The sequence below is a fragment of the Plectrocnemia conspersa genome, unplaced genomic scaffold (assembly GCF_051122295.1).
Source record: "Plectrocnemia conspersa isolate PC_06_02 unplaced genomic scaffold, ASM5112229v1 ptg000009l, whole genome shotgun sequence".
Lineage (NCBI taxonomy): Eukaryota > Metazoa > Arthropoda > Insecta > Trichoptera > Polycentropodidae > Plectrocnemia > Plectrocnemia conspersa.
In genome coordinates, this window is record NW_028277173.1 from 6,567,730 (window position 1) to 6,578,909 (window position 11,180).

Genomic DNA, 11,180 nt, shown 5'->3' on the forward strand with positions numbered 1-11,180 from the left:
TAAAAAAAATCTTTATCATCTGTGCGTATGCGGAATATTTTCAACAATAAGTGCGTTGCGTCATTTTTGAACGTGACCGCAAGATTAATTAAAAAAAATATAAATCCATGCTTTGGTTGTATCTCTATTTTTACACTTTATGTTTAATGGTTTGATTATTTTATGGTTGAGCATAAAAAGTAGCAACTCTTTTCAGATTTAACGAGGAAGTGTCATAGACCGGTGTTAATTGCGAAATTAAGTCGGCTGAACAACGAGGACAGTTAGGTTTATTGATTAAAACGCTACATATTTTCAAGGTCGTTCACACCGCGCAAATTGGGGTTGCCAGATGAAATTAATGAAAACAAAATACTTATTGTGTGGGTGAATTTCGAATCGATCGATCGATCAAACAAGATAACGCCGCTAATGCACTATGCGAAGAAAATACATATTTTATGTCTCGTTATAAATGTTATGGAAATATTACATGTGATAAAGCGTGACGACCTTCTTTCGTTAAATTGTTATTAATAAATCACATATTAATAAATATTATTTATAAAAAAATTAGTAACGAAAGTAGCTCACAATTATTGTCACATGTACAGTACATTTAATTACTTGTAATTAGATTTGATAATCATGGGTTCAATATAAACACGTGTGAATGTTGAGGAAGGTTTAAATTAAATAACATTAAAATAAACAATGACATCTATTTTGAAAAAAGATATTATGATAAATATTTTTAATTGGTTTAGTTCTGTGCTAAACCGTTTTATTTTTTATTTTGCATCAATAGATGTCCCTATTATAAAAAGTGCGCTTTATTCAAAAAACATCGAATAATCTATTTTAATAAAAAAAATATATATATGTACTACAAATTTATTATATATAATACAAGTCTTGAATAATAGTTTTTCTTTATTATCATTTATAAGTCATTGAAAATCTTCTTGTTAACAATTTGAGCAGTGAGTTAATTTATAAACATTTGTTAATTTGTTCGTATACATTCTCCCTATTTTTCCATAATCATTTTTGTAATTATTTATATATTTTTATTTTATATTGCATTCATAGTAAATTATAGAAAAAAATCACTGATTCTCAACAGTTTATTGTTTTGATTTTATTTTACTACTTTTTTGTATTAGTATGTTTTATTTTTTTTTCTAATATTAAATTTCGCTTATATATTTTACTTATTTTTTATATATTATTCGGCTTTTGCTGAATTATTTATAGCAATTCAGAGGCTCTCATTTTCATTAAATATTCTTTTCTTTAAATTTTTCGAACTTCTTATTATAATTTTTAACATTATTTATTTAATACATTTTGTGGATTGTTAGTGCAGGTAGGGCATTAAATATATCTTAGAAAGTTGAATTTATCACACGTGTTAATGCGTTTTAACGAGCTGAACGAACGTTCAGCATCAGCTGTAGACAAATTCATACCATTACTATTTCTACGAATTTTAAAACTGAGTTTCATAATTGAACATATGATTTTTCAATATTTTTAATTAGTGAAAATAAGTTTTCATTATCATACATAACATACGATAATTTCAGCTTTTTCCAGGGAGGAGGGGGGAGTCCAATTAGTGAGAATCGAGTGAAGCACATCTAAACCGAATTTTGACCAATAGAAGAGCTCAAGAAACAATTACCCCTTCTCAGAAGTCAAAAATCCACGTCAAATACAATAGGCGCCGTCGCAGTGGGAACGCTCGTTACCAAGCGTTGAATACATTTTGACCAATACTCTCATATCAGTAAGTAATATTTTTAAAACCAGTATAATATCGAATTGCAGACAAACTATGGAGCAATATGCGAGATGCGACATCTGCTTATTTTCTCATAAGAGTTGAATTGACATAGTTCTAAAACTATAATTAATTTCAGAACTTTCATTAGGTTAGGTTTGGGTTTGAACAGAAAATGTACGTTTCGCAACTGTAAAATCGACATCTTCGAACAGCATATAATTTCACTAGTGCCAATCATAAATATGTATCTATTGGTGAAAATGTAATTGGTCTTCACTAGGGAAAATATAGTTTCAGCGAAAAATACACATTAACAGCTTAACGACCGGTATTTATTTGCCGAACTTTGCTTGGTGGCCGGGCGATCTCACGGAAAAATGGCAAACAATTATCTTTTTCAGTAAATTCCCTATAACTTGTAAACTAATTAAGATATTGTATTCAAATTTAATATGTAGCTTTCTTATGATTTTTCGCATAAATACCTGTCAAGTACGTCATTTAACCAGTGTTTCTAAACCTGTGGGTCCGATTTGTTTGAAATAATAGTTTCAAAAACAAATTAATATCATTGGCAAACATCTTACAAATACAAAGTAAGTGAGACTCTTCAATAGATTAGTGTTAATTACCTGATTTTTTTCACTTTTTAAATTTAAAAATAAAAATTTTGATTTGTTATTTCTGGGCCACCATGTCTGACCATTTGTATGCCCATACTCACGAAATGAATTTACGGTACACTTCACTAAAAATATTTTGCTTATTGCACTTAAATAAATTAAAAGTAACATGTATGCTTTCAATATATTTTATATTCATCATTTTCATTCTTTCCATAATAATAATTTGGTATTATATAGGTGATATAAACAAAAAACCAAACATAAATTCTCAAAACAGTTTCTTTCTAATTATATTGTATGCTTTTAGAAAAGGCCAACACCCATTTCTAAAAGTTTCATTGTTGACAATTTACTACCTACCTGCACTTGCGATAGATAGATTGGCTCTAATCTTAGGAAAGATATTTTCTACTTAATTTTGTATTGGTTATTTACATGAAACACAAGTTAGATCAGCCCACAATATTCGCATACACTACAAGGTGTTTAGCAATTCACAAAAATATTATGATAATATTTTATTTAGGAAATTATTATTAAAAAAAATAGTTTACGAGTTTATCTAATGTTATTGTTAATTTATTATTCTTAATCTTATAACACATCTAAGCATTATATTTTTTACCAGCTTAACGCCCGGTGTTTTTTGCCGAACTTTCCTTGGCGGCCAGGAGATTTCGCGGAATAATAGCAAAAAATTACCTTTTTTAGTAAATTCCCTATAACTTGTAAACCAAATAATATATTTTATCAAAATTTAATTTGTAGCTTCCTTATGACTTTTTGCATAAATATATTGTAATTACGTCATTTAACCAGTGTTTCTAAATCTGTGGGCCGAATAATTAAGTGATATAACAAAAAAAAACTTGTTTACAAATATAATATTAAATATTTACTATAAATTACAATCAATGTTATTCTAAAAGGGTAAATCGCCACTACCTGTCCCGTCTTATCAGCTTACCTTGTGCATACCTTTTAAGAATTCATCTATAAGGGTATATGACACTTTTTTTATTGTGGAATTCCCAAATTCGGGAATTCCACACAGATAAAAAAATGCATTTTATAATCGAAGTAATGCAGTATATTTAGTCTCCTCTAAACTATCGGTCGAAACGTATCGCGAAAATAGCTCTTCTCTCTGTGATATTTTGTGATTGTGATTTTGATTTAAAATTTTTATTTTCAATCACGGCAAAATGGACGAAAGCCTTAAACCTTTTTGGAAAATTTTGATGACGCGTTGTCCAACGCCCCCAGTGATTGTGAACATTGTTATGTGTGCGAAAGTAATTCTAATTCAAGTGTACGTGAACATAGACCGCGTGTGACAAATTTGCACTCATCCAGTTTATTTTCTTCATAATGACAAATGTTTTTACACGTATCACTCAGTGTAATTATGAAAATAAATGTGTTCGAAACGGTTGTACGCAGAAAATGGACGCCAAAAAATGTAGTGAGTGCAAATTATTATTTATTATAAATGGATATTTATTATAAATCGTTATTAAAAAATTTTAGAAGCATTTAAACATACATGTTATTAATTTAATTATCACATTTTTAAGCTAATGTGGTGTTCAAAAAAAATCGTACACTAATCAACGTTGTCAAATTTTAAAAATTTCTTTAATGATTATTTAACTATTTTTGTAAATACGCAATTCGCTGTTTTTATTATTATTAACTAGCTTTTACTATAAATTATCACTTATTAATAACAACAACAATAAATAAAAATATAATATTCCACAATGCAAAAAATATGGTCACTGTAAGTGGGAGCGGCTTGGAGAACCGTTACCAAACAACACACTAGCCCAAAAATATTAGAATATAACAAACTAAAGTAGGCGACGACTCGTTGCATTGCGACGCAGTGGGATGAAACGACTCTTTTTACGAAAAATTAAAGTAAAATATAATCTATTTTATATTTTATATTAGGTAGATATAGTATACTACCATCTCGCATTATAATATAGGGGTAAACTGTATTGTATCATAGTGTATTTTTAATAAAAGAAGACGCATAACGCAGGACGCATGGGCGAGTCCTCGGCCGCTGCAAAAGGTTCTCTCAGGACTCGTGGGTGAGTCCTCGGTCGTTAAGCTGTTAAGTATAACATTTCTACATAGAGTGTAAATACATATTGATAAGTATGTAAATATATATATATATATATATATATATATATATATTGATTCGTATGGAAAAGTAAAATCATATAATTTTACTGACACAGTCAGTCACCAGTGATTTTTTTTGTACAAAGGAATTGGATTTTTATGAAGGAATTAGAATCAAACAAAGTACTTTTTTTAATTATAATACAATCTTTTATTAAATAAGTCATATATGTATCTTAACCCTTTGGACGCGATAGTCGACTACAGTCGCTCAATTGATTTTTTTATCTCTTTACGCAAAAATCAGTAAAAAAAAATGTTTTTAAGAAAAAACTTTTTTTTGTGAATAAACATAAAATATCATTTTAAATAAATAAAAATTAAAAAATCAGAACATTTAAACACAGAACCAAAGTAAAATTTGAATTTAAAAAAAAAAAAAATTATATTTATTTTTGATTAACGCGTCCAAAGGGTTAAAAGCAATCCATAGATAAATATTATATATTAATACACACTCGTACACAAAACTATATTTCTTGTGTATATTCTCAATATAAAGAAAACCGTGTTATCTCTAAAATATATTCAAAACACTAAGAACAAACAAGTTTAATACATTATGGAGTTAAAATATTATTTATTAAGTACCTTTTCATCTTAATGTATACAATTTCTATAATGAATACTATTATCGATATTAAATAGAAAAATGCCATAATATTATATATTTGAGCAAAAAACGTAATATCTAAATATTTTTTTTCAAGACTTTTTTTAATTTTAGATTTAGCATCGTTGTAATCGACAATCCACTTGTTTAAAATTCCATTTCCCATCAATCTCATGGTGGTTTCTGTTATTTTATTCATAATTAAGTCATCAGATGTGCTGTAAAATTGCACCGGATAAGAAGAGACGTATTCTGGCAAATAATAATAATCATCTATCACCAAATTATTGATCAGCATCCATGAAAGATCGTAATCGACCAAAACAGCTACGGAACTGTTAGATTCTACAGCATTCTGAACGTATTCCAAAAACGATAACTCGTAAAATTTGTCCTCTGCGTGTCCGAAAAATGAACTGTACTTTGGTTTTTGACCGGATTTCTCCACATTTCTGAAAGCGACATCTGCATAATCTTCAGAATATGTGATCAATAAAATATCTGACTGTATCAATTCATTTTGGTTGGTTAATTCTTCGGACCATGGAGAAGTCAGCGCCTTTAAGATAGAACAGTAATAGCACAGTGTTATAGTGGAAGATGCTATGACCCAAGACAATAATAAAATTCTTTTGAAGAAATGTACGGGTTGATTAGGTGCCGATACAGATAATAAAATCGACCATGCCAGCAGATACCCGTTTAAGATTGTATTTGATTTAATTTTGAATATTCTCTTGCCAATCTCTATAGTGATCGCAAATATTACTACAGCAATAATGAGTCTGAATAATGTTAAGACTTTCGAAATTACTTTTACTCGATTGTGGTTAATTACTAACCAAACTATTCTACTACTGGTTACATAGGTAAATAATCCAGTGTGAGCTTCTGAGTCTATAAATTCATCGTTTGCAAGCCAGTGGTGCATTTTGAAATAAAACCTGATGAAAAAATCACCGCTTGATTTTATTTGTTCAAAATACGAAGTATTTCCTTCGATAGTTAATCCCAAGTTCTTATCAGTTGTTATTACTTTTAAATCAAAATCCATTCTGTTTCCCACTTCTTTTATCAAATTGTAGACGTAATGTATCTTTATATAGTCTAATTTTTGAGACAAAGTGGCTTTGAAGTTGTTGTACAAGATAAACATTAAATAAAGAGTACACTTTTCGGTGTCTATCTTAGGATAATTTTTAGTAGTCGTTTGTCCTGATGATTTTAACTTAATATATTCAACTAGAGTAGTGTTGATGCAAAAAGAGTTTATCATGTGTTTATAAATAACGGCATTTGAATAGCTAAACATAATAACAGTGTTGCCACTTTGTTTAAAATTTATCTTAGATACTTTGCATACGATGAAAACAGTTTGGGCTGAGGACAGCAGTATTATATCTATTAGCCGGTCCGATTTGTGTGTATCAACGATTATTATTAAATCATAAAATCTCTTAATGCCAGCATCCATGATTAGATTTTTATATAAATCAACACTTGTCACAATGTAAACAGGTTTCAAGTTTGGTATCGATAGATCTTTCGTAAAAATAAAATTGTCCTTCTCGGTGCTATTGTTCGTAATGTACATTATGATTAAATAATCATTATTAAATTCATTCGCGACGACAGAGTTGATAATATACTGTTCTATGTTATAATTATCGCCATTTGGAATGATCAACGAATAGTTAGAATACACTTTTGTGAAATTATAAACGAAGAAAATCAGCAAAATGTATTTCATGACTGAAAAATATCAGTTGTTGCTCTTGAGGAAGCTAACAAATTATGAATAAAAGCGTGAATACAATTTCTTAAATACGAATCAACCATAAAGTGCGACTTGGGGTGAAAAAACATTTAATTTTATTTGTCTGATTATTATTGTCGAGCTTACTTATAATTATTAATTATATAAATCACGTTAAAGGAGCCATAACATTTAATGGAATTGTGCCTCTCTAATTTACTAAAAATCGGAGCGGCTTTTTGGCCCTGAATGAATGACAATATAAACGATTATGCATCTCTTTGGCAATTGCAATTAACGGGATCTATAGTGCCGACGCAAATAACGAAAGAATGTGCACCTACGCCGTTAAACGCGCACTCAAAATATCGTCCCGAAGCCAGCAGGTAATGAACATCAATGTTGAATTTTATCATTCCTGATACAGATACTGCTCTAAATTATTTGTATAGTAGTAACTCTCACCCTTTCCTCGATGGATATGAACTTTTTAAAAAGAGTTTTTAAAATATTGTGTAGAATCAGAATTTTGTGTTCGTTTTTATTGGAAAATGTAAAATTTATTTAATATTTTCTTAAAACTTTCTTAGTGTTAAGCTTGAAGGGTTAATTTATAAATAAATGCTAAAGAAATTATCATTTGTGGCATATAGTTATAAAAGTAATGTGTTCTTAGTGTCGCAGATGTTGTATCACACGATCATTTTTTTTAGTAAAATAATCTAGTTTTATGAGAATATAATGTATGCAATTTTATAGTAGTAGATACAATGTTATACAATTAATACAAATATAACTAATTATAGTTTTAGAACTTTTATTAGGTCCAAAATACAAACTAAGTCAACCTCTCAGGGAAAATAAGCGGAAGAATAAGTATAGATAGACATCGCATCTCACATATTGCTCCATAGTTTGTCTGCATTTAGATATTAAACTATGTTAAGCATATGTCAGCTATCCTTATATCACTTCTAATATAAAAGGCCTGATCAAAATATATTTAAACCAAATTTTGGTCAATAAGAGAGCGTAAAAAACAATTATCACTTCTCAGAAGTCAAAAATTCACGTCAAAAGCAATAAAATCGTGTCGGCGCCGTCGCAGTGGGAACGCTCGGTAACGAGCGTTCCCACTGCGACGGCGCCGACACGATTTTATTGCTTTTGACGTGAATTTTTGACTTCTGAGAAGTGATAATTGTTTTTTGCGCTCTCTTATAGGCCAAAATTCGGTTTATATGTGCATTATTCGATTCTCTGATAACCAATATTCTTAGAAAAAGTCTTAATATAAACACTTGATATTCGAGCGGTTTCACCGCCATGGCACGTTTTTATTACTTTTGACCTGGACTATAAATTCACTATATGGCAACACTGAGCAGCAAAAAAACACGACTAATTATCAAGTATTTTTTTTAACCTTTTAATTATGATCACCACTATTACACATCTCACAAATATTTGCGATGTTAATAATTACATAATTGTAAATCTTCACATAGTTATCCAGCTATTAAAGTAGTATCTAATTTTTTTACGATCGAAACACAAACGACCACATTGTTTGTATATAGGGGCGTATATGTTTGTTCAGTTTCTTGCTCGATCCGAAGAAAAATAAATATAGAGCAAACGATCTATGTCCCTTCGCAGGAGCCCTTCGCTGGCTTAGAATAGATCTGAGAGAAAATAAATTAAAAGGTCCGCAACTCAGTGGCTACCCATTTTTGTTTAATCATGTTGTCGCAGACGGTCGTTCATCTGTCTATATTTAGCCATTTTCTCACTCTCCTGTTTTGAGAACCCTTCATCTGAAATAGTTCCAGCGTGTGTCATTACACGGGCGGATACTGAATGCGTTGAACTTACTAAAATCTCTTCGGATTTTGCACTTACGCGAGAGAAATGCCCATGTGGCGCTAAGCAAAAATAAAGCATGAGGCGGCAAAGCTGAAAAAAGAATGCATCTCAAATGTATAATAGAATAAAGAAACATTTTTAGAGATCTTTCACTTTTTTCATGGGAAGGCAAATAATTTTGTCATTTATTGCTATTTGAAATTAATTACATTCATTAATCCCTAAGACTTACATATATTAACTTTAATCAATAGATTAACAATAGCAAAATAAATATATTATAAATGTATTTATGATCACTTGTAAATAACGTTTTTAATCCCTATTACGTTTGCACAATATTTAGCAAACTCAAATAAGACTTCTTTAACCATACGCGATTATCACGCGAAAACGCGTGTTCGGACGGTAAAGTGTCAATAACAAAAACTTATCTACATCATAAACTAAAAATATGATAAATTATACTTCTGTATATTATCTTCAATTATAAGTAAATCAAATGATACGGACTTAAATGATCGATGTACTTTGTCCGAATCTAATTAAAATGTACTTGTTTGATAAAAGTATAAATATATATTAAAATAAATCATCTGTAAAATTTTGTGATAAACGATTTTTATCCGGTAATTAATAATGATTCTGATTATTAAAATACCCGCAAATTTTACTGTTAATTTCTCTGTTTTGATTAGCATATTGCATCCATTAACTTTTACTGTAATTCAATATTCAACCATTTAATTGAAGGCAATTAATTTTAATTGAAGAGTTGACTTGTGAGAAGTTTATGATCTTGCAGAAGTGGAAAAGTGTTTTTTTTTTTAATAATGGCTTGATAGTATAAAAAAGTAATAATATCTACCAAGTCACATTATACACGTGGTGCAAAATAAATGTTTGTATTTATTATCTAGAGTTTTTATTTGAGTTCAACGAATTTCTGACTAGGGTTGTCAACAAATTTTTGATATTATATACTTAATCTATTAAAGAAAAGTATAAAATAGACATTAAATATAAATCGTTTTTCAGAAGTAAGTGTAAATTTTTATTATTTAAATGTATATAAGATTCACATTCAATTACAAGTTATACTCTTAAAAGTTCGTACCTTGGAAAGTCATACGTTTTTTTTAGTGTTCGTATTAGTACTAAAAGTTATTTCCTGTATGTTTAGTACCGAATTTTAAATTAGAAGAGAAGTTAAAAATCAGAGTTAGATTAGGTTTGAGCTATAGAGAAATTTTCCTTTATCATTTTTTTTAAATGAAAGTACTGTATGAGTAGGGGCGTTATCGTGGTGTAATACCTTTTTGAAGTCGTTCTAAAACATATTTTTAAAATAATTTATTGACTTTCTGTTAATTTTTTTTAGCACAATTAAAAGTCGTTAAAAAAGTAGCTAGCTTTCTTTGAATGAGAATAAATTTTCGTGTGCTGTTCCTCACATTAGCGTTTAGTCTTGAGATCGTAGTTAATTCCCATGATTCGTCTTATTTTACTAATCTATCAAAATAAATACTCCAACCTTTTCTTTTTTGGTTTACATATATGAAATTGTATACTAGTTTTGCATTGTTTTTACATGTTACAATTACATGAATTACATTTTTATCCAAGTCTATTTTGCAATCATATTAATCGTCACAGATCACGACGTTCGTCTTTATGTTAACTATATAGTTACTAAATAATAATAAATAGTAAGCTTTGATCAAAAACGGGAAAGGCGAAGGACCTCTCCTATTACTAAAGCATCAGGAACTTTCAGTTAAAGCCAACTTGACACTTCTGCCACTTCGCTCCCGACTTGGAATAAACAGGATTTCAGCTGAGTTCACACTAATCAAAGTTACGCCGAGTATCGATTGAGAAATTAGCCGCTTTTCACTTCCATGCCAAACTAAGAAGTCACCAAAATCAAAAAGTTCAACCAGAATTTTTAGTAATACATGATTACAAGAGTAAATTTTAAAACAAATAATTAAAACATATGAACTTTACATGTATACAAATAAACGCGCACACTGTAAGGTATAGAACAGATTGTAAATTTTAACTAAATAAATGTATTTTTCACAAATATACACGTTGACGCGACTCGAGTGAATCATATTCGAGCATACCCTGTAGGAATTTTGTTAGTGATATTTATATTCATTCATGTACAGGTATTTTAAAAACAATTTTTTAGCCTTTTCTGTAAAAAGTAAGTCGGTTGTATTAATATTTTCTATCCAATTATATTTATATCCAATAGTAAACGATAAAATATTTTAAAATTTCATTATATTCGTAAAATTATGCAGAATTAAAAATACAGTTTGAATAATGTGCTATAAAAAA